This window comes from Canis lupus, chromosome 17 (assembly GCF_011100685.1).
Source record: "Canis lupus familiaris isolate Mischka breed German Shepherd chromosome 17, alternate assembly UU_Cfam_GSD_1.0, whole genome shotgun sequence".
Lineage (NCBI taxonomy): Eukaryota > Metazoa > Chordata > Mammalia > Carnivora > Canidae > Canis > Canis lupus.
The window spans coordinates 14879621-14897772 of record NC_049238.1 but is presented as its reverse complement, the minus strand read 5'-3'; the positions used below and the strand labels follow the sequence as shown (position 1 = coordinate 14897772).

At 49.1% G+C, this 18152-nt stretch overlaps 1 long non-coding RNA gene across 1 annotated transcript; it reads right to left on the bottom strand.

Annotated features, from left to right (window-relative positions):
* Positions 1-3458: 3458 nt before the first annotated feature.
* LOC111090515 lies at positions 3459-9685 on the bottom strand. The gene is made up of 2 exons (XR_005372150.1): positions 9583-9685; positions 3459-4708 (listed from the first exon to the last, which is right to left on the bottom strand). It is a non-coding gene; the product is annotated as an uncharacterized LOC111090515 (long non-coding RNA).
* Between the last annotated feature and the right edge of the window lie 8467 nt (positions 9686-18152).

The window sequence follows — 18152 nt, the reverse complement described above, 5'->3', positions numbered from 1 at the left end:
TCCCTTGCTTTGAGGGGAAGGCATGAGCACTACTTTCAATACACAGGCCAACCCTATCTGCCTCTCCAATTGTCTCTTATGCTGACTGAGGCTGGTAGTTTGTGGTGGTAGAGCTGGTTCTGGTCCCTTGAAGCAAATGGTGCAGGGAGATGGTGACCCTCTGGACTGAGAATATGGGATACTCAACATCTTTTGTCCATTGCTTTGGGCCTCAGCTACAACTCTGAAGCAACAGGCAGAGCCCGTACCTTATCCTGTTAATGCATATCTTGTCTTCTTAACAAAATGGTGACTTCTTCAAGACAAAATATTACCTACACCTACTGGGATACAGAGTGAGAGACCTAAGTGTGCCTTGCAGCTGCCCACAGTCTTGTGGGGACAAAGAGACGTGAAAAATGACCGCAGTAGAGCACACACTGAGGACACTGTGGGGTCTGAAGAAATGGCGCATCTGCAGCTGACATGGAAAATGCCCAGTTCCATCCCCAATTCTGGCCAGAAGGACACTGGGTCTCATCTGTTGGCATTTACACAGACGAACGACTGTTGTCCTTTCAGTAGGAGAATACAGGAAAAGGACCCAAGGTCTTAGGAAGCAGACAACCTTTTCACAGTGTAACTGGTACTGTAGAAAGGGCCTTGGCATTGATTTTGGCTGTGGTGAATGCTCAGTGCCCCGAGCGACAGTGGGAAAGTATAGTCAGAGCCATGGGCTCCCTGCCAGCACTGCTTAGAGGGTGAGCCCTGTGCAGCCTCATTCACCTGACCTGTCCCCATCATCAGGGAGTTGCTCTGGAGGAGTGAGGAGTAGCAAACCAGAGGACTCCGGTCCTGGTGGGGGATGGTCTTCATCCACCGAGCTCCCCTATGCAAGGCCATCTGGAAAGGGCACATATGGTCCTGAATTTTGTCCCTGAGCAGTAGTTCAGGCAACTAGTTGTCCCTGAACTAGTATTCAGGCAACACCCCAGAATTCCCCGAGCTTAGTGCATAGAGTTGGCACAAAGCTCTGAGTTATGGAAACGTCATACAGGGGCTGCTGTCACACCCCCTTTAGAGCTTGGAGCAGCAGGTGGAAGTCTGGGTGCTCCCATACACTGTCTCAAGTCCCTCCTCCATAGAAAAGATGCCTGGATCCTTTCAGGCATTACTTATCTCTTTGACATAAGGTTGTTGGGTTTTTTTTCATCTTTAATTCAAAAATTGGAGTGTAGATGTGGGATCTCCTGAATTCTCCCTGTAACTAAGTGCTGCCTGTCATTCACTTTAGTGTCCCCACTTCTGCTCTTCACAATAATCTTAGGAGATTCTTAGAAGCCAATAAGACACTAAGGTGTTTTCACAGTAGCTTGTTCCTAAACAGTCTTGTTGAATCAGCAGCTTCTCAGTTGACTTCACTGAGTCCCGGGAGCCCCATGGCCGAACACATCTTCTGAGCACATATGCCTCGAGGAGGCACACGTTCTCCACATGTCCTATCCAGCAAGAAGTTTCAGAACTGGTTGTCAGCAACATCCCAGAATATCTCGCTTCCAGACAAGAGAGAGTATGAGTGAAAGGGAATACATGACACAGATGTAGGAATTATTATTAACCTCATTTTGCAAATGAGGTTGAATGAGTTGCTACGGGCCAAATTGTGTCCCCTGCCCCCAAATTCATATACCAAAGCCCTAACCCTCTATGTGATGGCATTTGGAGATGGGGCCTTTGGGAAGCAAATCAGGTCATGGCTGCAGGGCCGGGTCCGATAGGATTAGTGCCCCTTTTGAAAGAGAGACCGGACAGTTTGGCTATTGTGGACATTGCTGCTATAAACATCAGGGTGCAGATGTCCCGACGTTTCACTGCATCTGTATCTTTGGGGTAAATCCCCAGCAGTGCAATTGCTGGGTCATAGGGAAGATCTATTTTTAACTCTTTGAGGAACCTCCACACAGTTTTCCAGAGTGGCTGCATCAGTTTACATTCCCACCAACAGTGCAAGAGGGTTCCCCTTTCTCCACATCCTCTCCAACATTTGTTGTTTCCTGTCTTGTTCATTTTCCCCATTCTCCCTGGTGTGAAGTGGTATCTCATTGTGGTTTTGATTTGTATTTCCCTGATGGCAAGGGATGCGGAGCATTTTCTCATGTGCGTGTTGGCCATGTCTATGTCTTCCTCTGTGAGATTTCTCTTCATGTCTTTTGCCCATTTCATGATTGGATTGTTTGTGTCTTTGCTGTTGAGTTTAATAAGTTCTTTATAGATCTTGGATACTAGCCCTTTATCTGATACGTCATTGGCAAGTATCTTCTCCCATTCTGTAGGTTGTCTTTTAGTTTTGTTGACTGTTTCTTTTGCTGTGCAGAAGCTTATCTTGATGAAGTCCCAATAGTTCATTTTTGCTTTTGTTTCTCTTGCCTTCATGGATGTATCTTGCAAGAAGTTACTGTGGCCAAGTTCAAAAAGGGTGTTGCCTGTGTTCTCCTCTAGGATTTTGATGGAATCTTGTCTCACATTAAGATCTTTCATCCATTTTGAGTTTATCTTTGTGGATGGTGCAAGAGAGTGGTCTAGTTTCATTCTTCTGCATGTGGATGTCCAATTTTCCCAGCACCATTTATTGAAGAGACTGTCTTTTTTCCAGTGGATAGTCTTTCCTGCTTTGTCAAATATTGGTTGACCATAAAATTGAGGGTCCACTTCTGGATTCTCTATTCTGTTCTATTGATCTATGTGTCTGTTTTTGTGCCAGTACCACACTGTCTTGATGGCCACAGCTTTGCAGTACAACCTGAAATCTGGCATTGTGATGCCCCCAGCTATGGTTTTCTTTTTTAATATTCCCCTGGCTATTCGGGGTCTTTTCTGATTCCACACAAATCTTAAAATAATTTGTTCTAACTCCCTGAAGAAAGTCAATGGTATTTTGATAGGGATTGCTGCTTGAGTTCTACGTACGTGTGCACACCCAAGAAAGGCCACATGAGCGCACTACGGATCAGGAAGAGGCTCTCACTGGAACCTCACCATGCTGGCACTCTGATCCCAGACTTCCAGCCCCCAGAACTGTGAGCACATACATTTCTGTTGTTTCTAAGTCATCCAGTTCGTGGGATTTTATTATAGCAGCCTAAACCAACTAAGCCAGAGGTTAAGTATTCTCCAAGGTTACAAGGCTAGAAAGAGGCCAAGCATGAATAAAAACCTTTTTCTATCTATGTCCAGTGTGTTTGCCTTACATGGTATTCTTTTGATGCGTGTGTTCATTTCACTTGTCTTCTCAGATATTTATTGAGAATTTACTATGTGAAGGCCTTATGTTCTCCTCTGCATTCTTGTCCCTCTCTCTGCAGTTATTGTCCTATTTCCTTCACCCTGCTTTTCTACCAACACCATTACAACAGTTCCTCTGTTATAAATTCAGTTCCATGGGAAACCCCTTACCACCACATAGAAAAAGCATTGTGTTATTACGAGCATCTCATGTTTATTGCACAGCCCCTGGTGAGGGGGTTCAGGAGGAAGAAGACATGTGTCTTTTTTCTAATGCAGTTTATACATCCCAAGAGGGGATGAGGGTTTTGAGGCATATGAATAAATTCCATCTCCCCAGCCACCTCAGAGCAGTGTTAAAATGATCATGCCCCTAATATTAGTTCACCTTTAGTGAATATCTTTATTGAGTGTAGACAATACTTTCCATTTGTTTATTTTGATTCTTATGAAAATTTTCAGGGCAGATATGGTTATCTCCAGTGCTATAGATAGCTCACCATCACCCTTGGGTTGTTCTGTGTGCCTTGAGAGCCTCTACTGTATTTTCTAAATCCTGCAGAGACCCGCAGCTTAGAGGCTCTGGCTCTAAGTAAATTGTAAATTGGTTTGATGGGATTGATGGTGGATTGTTCAGATTTGTTCCAGCTTAACTGGAACCAGTCAAAACTTAAAAGGAGCTGGTCAGTTTGGAAGGATTAAGGAATTATACGTGATTTTAAAAAAGTTCTGAGACCAGAAGCCCCTGAATGACACTGTCTGAGAAACAGGAGCCAATGGCCAGTTTCTGTTCATTTTTTAAACTGGGATGAAGACAAACCTTTTTTTACTGGCTTTCAGCTTGATATCCATGTGGCCTCCCCATACTAGCCCCGGCTTCCCCTGCTTATGACCTGGAAGAGCTTCTGAGTTGAGAGGTGATTCTGAGAGGTGCCAAAGGGACTTGGGCATACATCTGGAGATACAGCGTCAGCCCCTTTCTTGACAGATAGTTCTAGCTTTGCCCTGTCCCCTAACATATCCTATAAAGTCCGTGTGTGTGTGTGTGTGTGTGTGTGTGTGAGAGAGAGAGAGAGAGAGAGAGAAAGAGAGAGAGAGAGAGAGTGTGAGATCGTGAACCACCATATACATGTACCTCTGCGGATGTCCTTTCAATCTAGGATAAAATTGCCTTTCTTAGATGGTGAAAATGATATGTGATTACAAAAGGGATGATCTTGAGGCTATTTTTTCCCAGCAGAAATTCTCTTCTGAGCCTTTTCGGCATCTGTCTGCCCCACCAAGCCTCGTGTGTGACCCCAGGGCCTGCTTGTTTGCCTTGTACGGGCCTCTCCGGGTCTCCAGGAACTACTCAGGATCCACGCTCTCCGTCAGCTCTGGAGCAGGGCCAATCTCATGCCTTCCTTTCTGCTGTCTTCATTAATACTGGGCACGCGTCCCAGCATTCCTGAGAAATTGATAGAGACAGAACATCAATTGTAGTTTAGCTCTACAACGGGGAAACTCACGGTGACAGGCCAGGGGAATTTTGTTGCCAGAGAAGTCAATGGGCCCTTTCCTGGAGCAGCCCAGTGTTGAGACACTCTGGGCCTTCATGAAGTCATAGAGTGGGACACAGGACAAGAGCAACAAGCCGCTAATCTGCTAATTGCAGCCTGGCTAAGTGATATTACCTTTGTGCTTGGCTTTCTTGGACTTGATGAATGGCTATGTATGTGGAAGAGAACAAACCAAGGCATCTTCTCGCAGGCTGGGAGAAGGCTGTGGCGTGTGATTTAGAACTTACAAGACCCAGATGGGGGTCAGGCTGGAAGATGTCGCCTCACCCAGAACTCTCCTCTGAGGGATGCCACAGGACTGGGGTCAGAGAGGGTGGCAAGAGCAATGTTGAAACTGAGTTGGCCCACTTGATGGCCTCCAGATTCCTCTGCTGGTTTCCCGCAGTATGGGAAAAATATGTAATATGTAGCTGCTTTTTCCTGTTAAGTCACTGTGGGTCCCTTTCTGGCAGGTGATATCTGAGGGGTATATGAGTGAGCAGAACTCACCAGAGGGGACAGACCCAGGATGGAAGCATGTGTGCCTTCACACAAAGGGCCATGGAGGGAGATGGGTGCCTCTGTCCCCAAATCACCTGCTCCTCCTCTTGTGTTGTCCACCTCCACAAATGATACCATCTGCCAGTTAGTTGTCCACTCAGAGATTTTTTAAAAAGATTTTATTTATTTATTCATCACACACACACACACACACACACACACACACACACAGAAAGAGAGAGAGAGGCAGAGACACAGGCAGAGGGAGAAGCAGACTCCATGCAGGGAGCCCGATGTGGGACTCGATCCCAGGTCTCCAGGGCCCTGGACTGAAGGCAGTGCTAACCGCTGAGCCACCCGGGCTGCCCCCCCATTCAGAGATCTTAAAGTTGTTTGTGACTCTTTCCCCTTTTCCATGCCTACGTCATGAAATGGCATTTCTGTATCTTTTGTGTGTCTTGATGTTGTGTCCATCTTTTCTTTGCCACTGGGACCTCCCTTGTCCAGGCCATGGTCCTCTATCCTGTGTGGGCCACAGCAGTAGCCACCCACTGGTCCCATCTCTAGTCTTGCTTCCTAATCATCTTCAGCCAGAGTCATCTTCCTCTCAAGTATAGATCTGGCTGTCTCACTTCTCTGCTTAAAGCCTTCTTTGGTTCCTCATTGCCTCTGGATCAAGGTCAGTCTTCTTTGCCTGGCTGGTGAGGTGTGGGCTGGCCCAGCCTCTTTTCCAGATTTCTCTCTCATCGCGGCCTGCACTATCCCAGCCTGCACTATCCCAGCCAGTGCAAACCTCCTGTGGTCCCCTGAATGTACCAGCCTCTTTCTTCTTCTAGGCCTTTATGTGCACTTCTCTTCCTCTGCCCCCTTTCCTTTTTCTCTTGGCTAAAAAGCCGAGACTCCTTTTTCTGGTCTCAGCTTAGATGTCACTTCCTTTGGGATATTTTTTCTGACTTCTTCAATCCAAGCCTGTCCTTCTCTGATCCCATAGCAGCCAATATATTCTCACACTGTAGTACTGATCATAGTACATAGGAAATGCCAGCTGATGCAGCAGAAGACATTTTTTTTTTCATGGATGGTATAGAATTTCTCTTGAGGAGGGAATTAGATTTGTTTAGGGAAATATCTGGATGAGCTGGTTGGTTTAGAAGGTAGGACTTTGAGCCCTGGTTTAGCAGGAGACAGGAAACTAAAGAGATTACTGAACTGTTGTATGTAAGAACTAGATAAAAATACATGTGTCAAGGAGAACAGATTGGGAGAAATCAGGTGGGGAGAGGATGGTTGATCAGTGTGGTGAATTGGCTGAAGAATTTTCAAGACCAGAATAACTCATGTACGATCAAAGTTGCAAACACTTTTGAGATATAATCCTTTACTCTTCCCTGGCCCTAAACCTCCAGTAAAATTTAGCCTACACACTAAGGACTTGTGTGGGTGTGTGGTGTAAAGCCTGAAAAGGCTGTGGGTTCATGTCTGGATCTTGTCCATTGTGGAAATAAACAGCCATCACTGAGGAAAAAATAAGAATTCAGAAGAGAAAAGATGTTATAGGTGGATGAACTAACGTAAGGGTGTTAGCTTTCCTAACATATGCAGGAATGTATGGGAATGTCAAAGAAACCACTGGAGTTTCCAAAATGTGGATCAGGGATTTGGGCCAACTTTACTTAGATTTACAAGGGAGGAGACCCCAGCCAACACCTGAGTTCCAATTCTGTGTCTACTTCCTCCCTGGGATAAACCTATGAAGGAGACAGGTGTAGGTGTCCTCTGTTCTCACATTGGACTAAAAACGATGGCTATGGAATGAAGACAGGAAGGAAAATGATGAAAAATAAGAGGTAGGTCTAACTTGCAAGAGCTATTTAAGCTTTTAGAAATACCAAGAACAAAACTGAGGTCTCCAATCAGAGGGTCCAGGCAGGAGGTCAGAGGGGATCCTTATAGGCCCCCTGCCGGCCAGGCTCCCTCTGTATAGGAACTGCAGTTTGATCCTGGTCCAAGCACATCTCATCTGCACACGAAACTGGGTTTAGCAGGCACGGGTGTGCTGGCCCAGGGAGGAGGGCCCAGGGACCAGGCAGGAAGGTCTGGTGGAAGAAGCCCGGCTTGTCAGGTGGGTCTGTGTGAGGCATGTTTCCAGGCTTCCAAGTCAGGACTAGGAGGCTGGAAACCTGCATTGACTCATTTCACGGTCCCTGGCTCTTGAGGTATTATTCACTGTCCCTCTGGGCCTCTGGATGTGGATGTGTGAAAAGAGGAGCCACACTGGATAGGGTGTTAAAAAGAGTAAGGCTTCTGGAGCTTGGGCAAATGGGTGATTCTTTTTGATCCCCGTGGGTCCCACCAGAAAGCTTGGCTGTGGCACCTGCTGGAACCAGGTGGGGGAGCCTGGGATCTGACAACTGCGTACCTTTGAGGCTTCCACTTTTTCTTTTTATATCTGCTGTTCCTGTTTTTTTAATTATTGATATTTTGCTCATTTTTATACCTTCTTTTAAAAAATAGGATTGCCTCCCCAAATATTAGATTTTGTGATTACTTAGCTATTAGACATACAGGTAAATTTACTTCTGCCTTTGTGCATGTGGAATTTGTGGGTTTTTTTCTCCTCCTCTCCAGATGCCTTGTGGTGGTCTTTATTAATCACTTTTTACCATGCTGTGGAGGTGATCCCCCCCCCCTTTTAAAAGCAGGTCTGCCAGTAGAATAACCTGAATGAACTGAAATGTTTCTGCCAAGTGTAATTGCCCTGAGGACAACTTCATAGTTGATAGACTTTAATCAGATCCCTCTTCTCTGTTTCCTGGAAATCTTCCTTCAAAATGTTTCTTAACCCTGATCCCTGGGGGTTTTACCCCCTCATAAAGCCAGTGGGGGAGTAGTTCTTTGGAACGCAGGACAGGGAACAGCTATGTGAAGAGTGTTTCTCTTTCCATCTCCAAGAAAGGTCACAGGAAAACCTTTGCTAAGAATAAGGTTTTTGGAAAGATACTCAGCTTGCGTTAGCCTGTCAGTGAAGGCTGCACCCTCAAGGGAGCGGGAGTGTCAGGTGGCAGCAGGACCAGCAACCTCAGCCTTGGGGGGCCCAGTGCCACTCTTCCCAGTCCCCCCATCAAGGGGCACCCATCTTCTATTTTAGTAATAGATGTGGCACTGGAGAAGACTTCCTGCATCCTATGTTGTTGCCCCTTTCTCCCTTCCTCCAGCCTGTTCTCCTGGTCAGCAGGGCAGTGTTGGCATCACTCCAGCAAATCTGACCTGTTTCTGGATCCTTCTGCATTTCATATGGTTGCTAGCTGCCTCATCTTTGCTCATGCTGTTCTCTTGGCCTCGAATGTCCTTTTCTCCTTCTTCCCCTGGGTAACTGTCCCTCTCCCTTTAAGATTCAGCTCGGTGATCAGCTTTTGGGGAAATCTTCCTTGGCTTCCTAGGTTGATTTAGATGCTGCCTTTGAGCTCCCATCATGCCCTCTACTTGCCTTTGTCCTGGCCTGACTGCATTCTACTGAGATGGAATTTTCAGTTGCATGTCTTCTTTACTGGACCATGTACCCTCGAGTACGGGGGCAGTATCTGATTCACTGCTGAGTCCCAGCACTCAGCATAAACCCCAGCAGAGTGGGTACTCAGTAAACAACATACTTTGTATATGAAAGAGAGAGAGAGAGAGAGAGAGAGACTGATTGTTTTGGGGGCAACTGTAGGAAATGGGGCATAATCTCAGCATCATGCTCTAATTTCCTGCTGGCAGACCCTCTTCATGTCAACTAGGGGGACTGACTCAGAGCTCAGCTGCCCCAGGCCCCTTACACCAAGCCCAAGGCTTAGAGTCCCCATGTCTCCATGTTTATGTGTCCATCTGCACCTGGCTGAAAAGCTCTGCTCCTCATGACCTACTCCTCCCGTATAAGCAGACCCTACATGAGCTTGGCTAATCGCCATACTATCTGCCAAACATGTCCTCTATTTTTCATCTCCCTTCCCTTTGCTCACACCATCCTTCCTGCCTGGAATACCTATTTCTGCCATGTCGTCTGTGTGGTCTCTTTATCTGCCATTTCCAAGATCTGATCCCAGCCCCTATTTCTAGGAATCCAGCATTTCCATGCCTCCCTGCCACTGCAAATACATCTCTTCCTCCTCTAAATTCCAGTGATCTGACTCTGACCTTCCACACTGTCCCTTAGCATTCACAATTTGTCATTGACCAATGTTTGTCCTTTTTAGGACCCTGTCTCCTCAGGACAGTGGTAAGTAAATAGCCCAAGACCCACCTGTGTTTTCCTGACTCCTCAGGTCCCGGGAGGTGTTCAGAGATGTTTAGAATCATTCCCTCCTTGGACTGGCAGCCATAGGAGGCTGCTCAGGGGAAGCTGGGTCCAGAGGTGCATAGAGAACAGGGCTGAGGGTTCCCAGAAGTGGAGTAGATGGATGCCCTGGTATGGGGTAATTTTGGAATTTGGAATTTTGGAATCCCCACCTGGAATGCCACCCTTAGTGAATGTATTCTCTCATAGAGTACCTTTCAGACAAAAGAGGAGCGGCCCAGAATGACAGTTCATGCTGTTGCTTTGGGGCTTTTCCACAGCAAGGAGAAGGTCTACTCTTCCGGTGGGTCAACAGGACAGGAGATGCAAGGCAAGAAGTCGTGGAGAGACACATCTGCTGACTTCTCCACTTGTGCAAGAGCTGGTCCAGTGGCAATTGGCTGGCAGAGAAAACTCAGACAGGCCCAGGCCTCCCTCCGCCTCTGCCGATAATACTGCGACCACCCTTTCCAATCTGGAGAGGCCACTGCAAATGAAGTGCTTACTTGAAAAGTCCCCTGGAGCCATCCTTATGGGATCAAGATGCAGAAAATAGTTTAATGAGGACGCCAGCCTGCAGGTGCACCTGTGCTAATTCTGTAGACAAAGACACTAACCTGACAGCTCAGAGAGGAAGAAGCTGTTACTCCTCTTTTGGGAAACATCAGCCCTGCAGGGCAGGCTGAAGCCCCTCCCAGAGGCAGGAGGCAGATGGCAAAGGCATTCATGGGACACTCCCCCCCCCCGCCCCCCCCCGCCTCCCCCCCCCCCCCCCCCCCCCCCCCCCCCCCCCCCCCGCCTGGCCAGTTGGCTGCCCTCGTGACAGACTCCGCAGCATCTCTGGGACCCAGTGGCTGCTCCTCACCAAGCGGAAGCCATAGGGAGCTGTGCCAGTGGGTGGTGAAGAGACACTGGAGTGGGCAGGACGGGGAGAACCGGATGCAAATTCCCACACAGAGAACTCAGATGGTGGACTGAGAGTTTAGGACAACAGCTTTTAGAGCTTGACTGACCTACAGTAAGGACTACATTTAAAACTGTATTTCACTGCCTCCCATGTGTGATCTCATGAAACAATGCTTGCCCCTACTCTGTGCAGTGCACCCCAAACATCTGATTCTTTCACTTAAAAATGCTGATTTTGACCCCCTTTATGTATTTCATGAGTCCACTAATGAGTTGCTTCCCACTATTTGAAACATGTGGGTCAGGCTCATGGAGACATTCGGATGGAGATTGGAGTGGGCAAGGCTGCGTGCCCAGGAGCCATGGCACAACCTTGACCCCTTATCTGCTCCTCAGACAGACAGTCAGACCCCCTAGTAGGTTTGTTGTAAAAGTTAAATGAGATAATCTGTTAAGGTGCTCAGCACAGAGCTTGGCATATGTAAGTATTTGATAAGCATTAGATGTGATGATGATGGTAGTGGTGGCGATGGTGACTTTGGTCTTCTTAGGATGTGAATGCAGTTCCCTGTGGCTCTAGCCTCATTTCCCACAGCCATCATTGCTGGAGTAAGGCCATCAGGTTCCCTGTGGCTCTAGCCTCCTTTCTCATAGCCATCATTGCTGGAGAAAGGCCATCAGCCACATTTATAACTCTTTGAAAGTTGAAGCTCCTCAAAGCAGTGAGAAGCAAATTGAGAAGGGCCTGGTGAGGAATCAGAGCTTTGCAAGTGGGCCACCATCAAGGTTGAGACCCAGATTGGGACCGTCTATGATGTATTTTCAGCATGGAAAGATTGTCTTGCATTTCCCATGATAGATACATGGATGGAGACAAGGGACAGCGACATAGAGGAGTGGAAAGGATTTGAATCAGAAGTGATAGAGAAAAGGTCACAGACTTGGAATAAGCTACCTGGAAAATAGCGGAGGACTGGAACTCCAAGCAGGTGGTAGCCACCAGATTGCTCCTGTTCTGACAGATTCTTTCTTCATGTTTGTGTACCCATTCCTGTGCATTGGGAACCTCAGAGTCTCCCTCCCCACCCTGCAGCTCTGCCTTTAGCTCTGCTGCCCTGTAATGGGAGGGATAAGAGAGCAGGGGAGCTGTGTGCTGCAGAGTCCCTGGCTCTGAGCTGCTGGGGCCAGATGTGGGTAGGCCAATGCCTGAAAGGGGACCTCTCAGGCCCACAGGGAGAGGATGGTCACCTGGCTCAGGGCTGAGCATCCACACCCACTTTAGACACAGCCAAGAGAAGCCTTCTTCGGAGCTCTTTGGCTCACACACTGAGTCCCATGTTGTGGATTTGGCACATTGTGAGGGCAGCCAGCTCCTTCGCCCTTTCTCTTTTCTGTTCCACGTGGCAGAGATGCTTTTTGGCTTCCCTCTCTTCTTTCGAGTGAGCCTGGGATGTTGGTGTGGAATAGTGCCAGCCGAGCCTTGGAGAAGAGGGCAGGGCAGGGAGCAGTCTGGGCCCCTGAATGGACCAGGCCTTGATGGGGTGGTTTGGTCAGGTGGTCAGGTGCTTCAGGTGGCTACAGATACTTGCAGATTGGATCCGGCCCCTTAACCTGTGAGGAGTGAGTCCAGAGGGGCACTGAGCTCAGTCCTGGTGTGAGTGTCTAGCGGTTTGGAGAAGGAGGTCAATGCATGGATCCTGTCCTTGGTTCTCCTGCTCCCTGTGGTGGGCTGCCTGGGCTTTCCTCTGTAATGCCCCATCCCTGGGCGCATCTCGATGACCGCTCCCTCTGGCCTCGGAGACCTGGCGGAGGCAGGGCCGGCCCCCATACAGCTGGCTGGACGGTGCTTCTTGCTGCACTTCTGCAGCCAGGCAGCCTGGTGGGGGCTTGCCAGTGCCACGAATAACATTTTTAATAAGAGAATTTTTCTTTTGTTAGGCTTCAGTCTCTCCCTGAGCTTTCCCTCATTTTCTCCCTGAAAATAGCTTCCTAGAACAGCTGCTATGTTTAAGTTGTACCCTCAAGGCTCAAGCACAGCCCTGCCTGTGTACACAGGCACACAGAGTGCGACTGGATGAAATGAAAACAGGTCCTGCTCCTCCCTGTTCTGTCTCTCTGCACACTCCTGCCTTTCCTTACTTGAAAGAGCAAATGAACAGTTTCTATTTCGTAGAGCGTCTCTTCTCTTGCCTTGCCCATGCTGTGCCCAGTGAGCGGAGCAGGAACAGCTTTGTCCTCTGGGGCTCCCGCAGGGGACTGATGGCCACCGGAGCCCCTGAGATAGTCCTTGTGCTTTGAGAAAGGACCCTGGGGATGGTGCTTCTCTTGCTCACCTGGGGGCTCAGGGGGAACTTGCTGGAAGAGGCCCACTTGGTAAGAGCATCCTTGAGGTGGGGGATGCTCCATGGCAAAAAGAAGTGGGATGTGTTCGGGCCATGCAAGATCTAGCAGGGGGGAGTTTGGAGTGCCCCAGAAGGAGAATTTGAGCTATGGCTAAATCCCCACGGAGTCCTTGCCATGGGGAGCTAAGGGGGCCTCAGGATAGGCTCTTCCTGCCCCACTCAGGAGGAGTGGGTGGCGAGGACTTGGGGCCTGGCGTGAGCTGACCAGGCTCAGCAAGGGCCCAAGCTGTGTTTGCTCCATCCGCGGTGGGTCTGTCGGGGGGTTGGGGTGGGGGCTCTGTCCACTGGAGGGCACTGCAGCACCGCCGTGGGCAGCTTCCACAGCCCCTCTGCCCGAGGCTGCGGTCGCTCTAGAGGGAGACAGAGTTCGGCCAGGCTCTGGCTGCCCTTAGGGTTGTCACCTGTGGGGCTGGAGCATCCGGCAGTGTGCCCCCCCTCCCGTGCTCTCTCTTTCTCTGTCTCTCACTCTCACACACACAGAGGCATACCCCACACCCTCATTCACACGGAAACACGGACCCACGTGTTCGCCATCACTCACGTTCATAATGCACAAACTATACATTTATATGTGCACGTTCATAACCACACACGCGGATACAATCCGATCACAGTCATATGGACTCACACCCATTTCACATACACCCCACTCGATGACTCACACACACACACACACACACACACACACACCCCATTGCCAGTTTCAGCCATGTGCCTCACACATGCAGGCGGCTGGAGCAGCTGTTTGTGTGGTGGGGCTGATGTAATGTCAAGAAATTTCGTGTTATATTTAAAATGACACCTGTAAAAATAATCTTCAATTTGTAATTTAAATACTGTAATACTCAATTACGTGGACTGACAGGAAGTGTCCCAGTGGCTTTGGAGAACAACATTCTTGTGCCCCGTCCAATGCACTGGGGATGAGGTGGGGACGAGGTGGGGACCAGCCCAGGCCTCCTTCCTGAGGGGCTCACCAGGTCACCCAGCTGGGTGCCCAGTGGCATCCACAATCCAAGTGACAGCCTGTTGCTGCCAGTGCCCACTGTCCACACATCCATCTGTGTGCGCACCCTCCCCCCCTGCCCCCAGGCTGCTTCTAGAAGAGTGACTCCTGTAGGTTTACTCAGGTGACCAAAGACAGTTTCCACCCTGCAGAAAAGAGGAGGCTCTTCCAATGGCATGTCCATGGTCCCGACACACAGTCCCACAATCCTGCAACTCTTTCCTTTGCCCCGCTGCCTCAGATCTGAGTGCAGCGTGTGGTTTATAACCCCAAAGCCCAGGGCCCCTGAGCCCCTGAGACCCTCAGCACTGCCGCCTGAAGTCCCCCAGCTGCATGCTCCGCCCCAATGCCCTGGGCCCCTTGGGCACATGGCACACGGCACACACAGCACAGTTTACCAGATGGCGTTTTGCCCCCCAGCGCCCAGCCCTGTGGCTCCCAGCTCTGCATGCAGTCCCATGGCACACAGCTCCACACAGCCTGCGGCCTGGAGCACCAGCACCGCAGCCTTTCCCCCCAGCTAACACACAGCTCACAGCTGGGCTGTACGGCCACAGAACCCAGCACCTTTGGATGTGAGTCAGCCCTTGGCTGCTCTGCAGGTACCTTATGGTGTGCATGGCCCAAACTGAGCAACTCACTTTTCTCTGAGACCTGCTTCTGCTTCTCTTTTTCTCTATCTTTCTGAGTGACTGCTGCCCCTGGCAACGCCTCCTCCAGACAACCTTATCAGAAAACTGGCCATAATTCTTTACTTCTTCAGATCCTTCCTCTTCCATGACTCTCAGGTCTGATGGTTCTCAAACCCTGTCTGTCCCCTTTACCCTGACATAACTCTCCAATCTGATTCTATCCAACTTTCTATGTAGGTCCCAGGCTGGGTAGTTTGCTTCTTTTCACTCCCTCCTTATATCCAATCCATTCATATTTCCATGGAAACTGTAATAGAACAGTGCTGTCCAAGAGAATGTTCTGGCATAATGGAAATGTTCGAGATTTGTACTGACCAGTACAGTAGCCACCAGCCACAGGTGGCTTTTGGGCACTTGATATGTGGTGAGTGCTACTGGGGCACTGCATTTTAAATTTTATTTAATTAATTTAGATAGTCTCTTGTAGCCTGAATCTGACTGTGCCATGCCTCTGCCTCCATGCTCTGAGAGGAAAATTTAAATTCCAGAGAACTACCTATGGCCTTGCCCATATGTTCAGGCTCACAGGACACAGCTTGCCCTTTGCTTTCTGTGCTCCAACTTATTAGACTCCCTGATGTTTCCTGAACCTGAGTGCAGTTCTTTTGCACACTGGACTCACAGTGTTTCCTCTGCCTGGACACCCTCCCTGTTTGTCCTTAGACTCAGTGCTGCCTGTCTAGCCTACCTGGGGCACCTGTCCTGCTCAGGTCCTGGGGCAGGGGACCAAGCCCATCTCTGTGTCCCCACCGCTTCTGCTGTGGCCTGTAGCACCCTGCAGTGTAGTCACCTGGGTCCTTAGCACTCTTCTCCCCTCCTGGAGAAGTCTCCAGAGAGTGAGGTGACCTCCCGGAGCTTAGAGCTATATTCTGCCCATGACTGTGCCCTGGCCTCTGCCCTAGTGTGTCACACACTGTAGATGCTCAGCTTGCCCTAGTGTGTCACACACTGTAGATGCTCAGCTAGTGTTGGCTCCATCATTCAATGGGAAGACCGGCTGCCCAGTCACCTGCTGTGACATCTTTAGCAACGCGGTTCTAGGAAGCAATGGAGATGGATGTGAAATTCAGACATTTCTGGATTCCTCTTCCGTTTTCCTCTTCCCCTCTCTCCACCCATCCCTACAATCTTACCTAGGAGTGAAGGTGCACCGACCTTGGCCCTTGGTGCCATTCTGGGCTGTAGTTTCAAAGGCTGGCTTCCAGGGCTACTGTGTCACAGTGTACCGCCCCTCCTTCCTGCTTCCATACACCCCCTGTTCTCCCTACCAATACCACTTCCATTAGGCTCACCAAGTAGCCCCAGGGTCAGGGAATATCTGAAGCCCCTCGCTGGCCCACCCAGTAGTATGTGGATGGACTCCTGCTGCCCTTGGCTGGCTGTGCCCTCACTAACATCTCCTGCAGACCAGAAGGCGGAACGAAAAGTAATATATTCCCGGAGGTTGGCAGAGAATGGGGTGGAGGTGGGGTAGACAGGCTGCTGAGCAAGAGTCCCCAGGCTGCCGACTCTGCTCAGCTCTGGAAGTGCAGGGTCTCTTTAGTTGGCTGGGGTTTCCAAGGTTATTTTAGGGTTCTGATGTGGTGAGATTGCCAGCACCCTGCAGCCCTGGGGCGTGGGCTTTGGACTCGGACAGTTGTGTACATGTGTGCACTCAGGACAGTCCTGCATCTGTATGCTGCCTCTGTCACTCTGTGTGAACCCAGTTAAGTTCTGTGACCTTGCTGAGTTACAGCACCCTCTCTGTAAGGCAGAGAGGACATCCTCCTGCCTCCTTTAGTTTCCGTGAATGCCAGAACATGGGCCATAGCTCTGAGCAGAGTGCTTGGCTCAGAACAGGGCTTAGTATATGACAGCAGCTCTTAATGTTAGCAGGATGCCTAAAAAGCCATTTCAGAGAATCCAAGCTTATGTGTTTGGTTTTTTATCTGGCCAACCTGAGACTCTGCTCCTTTACTCTTCTAAAGACTCCACATGGCAAAAGTGGGTGAACCCCCTTCCATAGTAAGGATTATAACAACTCCCAGCTACTGAATGCCAACTCTACCACAGATCTTCCTGAAGGCCTCACTGGCACCTTGTGATCTTCTCTGCACACGTTGAGGGAGACATTAACATTCCCATTCTACAGATGCGGGAGCTGGCTCAGAGAAATAAAATCACTTTCCCTGGGCCACACACTTAGCATGTGTTGGAGCCAGAATTTATAGTGTTTTATAAAATACAAATATCCGAAGGCTGTGAAATGGGATGCATGGTGATCATGCTAAGGTGTGTAGCATCTTGGAGTCTACAAAGTACTTTCATATTTTTGTTCACGATGAAGCCCCACATCATGCCTGTGAAGCAGGCAGGGTGAGGATCATCATTCCCATTTCACACATGAGGAATCAAAGCTCAGAAGTAAGAGGTTCTTTCCTGTAAGACTTAACATTTTGGAAGTAACAGGGCACCTCCTGGGTCACTGAACATCAGATTCTGTCCAGGAAAATTAGCAGTGGCTGGAGGTCAACGCTGTCATTGGCTGTGGGTGCTCTGGGGTTCCTTCCCAGCCACCTCCTTGTCCCCTTTCTTTTCATAGCACACTCAGCGGGAGAAATGTTTTTTGGACCTTGTCTTTTGGAATTCTGCATTTTTTCCTTATTCACACCAGACCCGGCATCTCTAGAACTTGGTTTTTCTTGGAAGGGCTGCCTGTGAGAATGGCCTTTTGTTTGCATTTTCCTCTCCCTGGAGGGGTAGGTGGGGGGGGCGGGGGGGGGGTTGCTGGGAGCCAGCAGGTCAATGGCTCCCTCCTCATCTCCTGTAGTCTCTGTGGCTCTATACACAAGGTCCGAGGAGAAGAGCTGGTGCCTTCCTTGGGAGGACAGTCAGGAGTACATGGGCTACTTGCTTGGTTTCTTCTCACCTGAGGCAGGTAGTTGGGGCAGGTAGTATAGTTCTGGTGGGATCCTGGAGACCCAAATGTTTATGTACTGTTTTATATCTATCAGAGACCCAGGGTCGTGGGGCAAGGGGAGTCCTGCTTCTGTGTGTATGTGTGTGTGTGCCTGTGAAGTGTGACTGGCAAGGCCTGGAAGCTGCTTTAATCACTAGGAAGCTAGGCATGTGGGAAATATCAAAGGGGTCCTTTTTTCATTTATTCTTTCTTGAGAGAGGGGATGCCTCCTGTTCCTGGCCATATCCCCAGCCCCTAGCCTGAGGTCTGGTACAATAGAAGGCATGTTATAAATAATTATTAAGTGAATCAGTTCTTTTTTAAATTGAGGCATAATTGCATACTATAAAACATCCAGAACTTTAGTATATAGTTCAATGAGTTTTAAGAAATATCTGTGCCCATGTAGCCAATGCCCCTGTAGTCAGTCCAATGCCCCTGTCAAGATATAAGCATTTTCATCCTCTGAGAAAGTTCCCTAAGCCCCTTTCCTATATGCACTCCTCTCTCATGGAAAAAAAACCATGATTCTGAATATTGCCCTCATAGGTCAATTTTGCCTGGTTTTGGAATTCATAGAAAAATTGGATCAA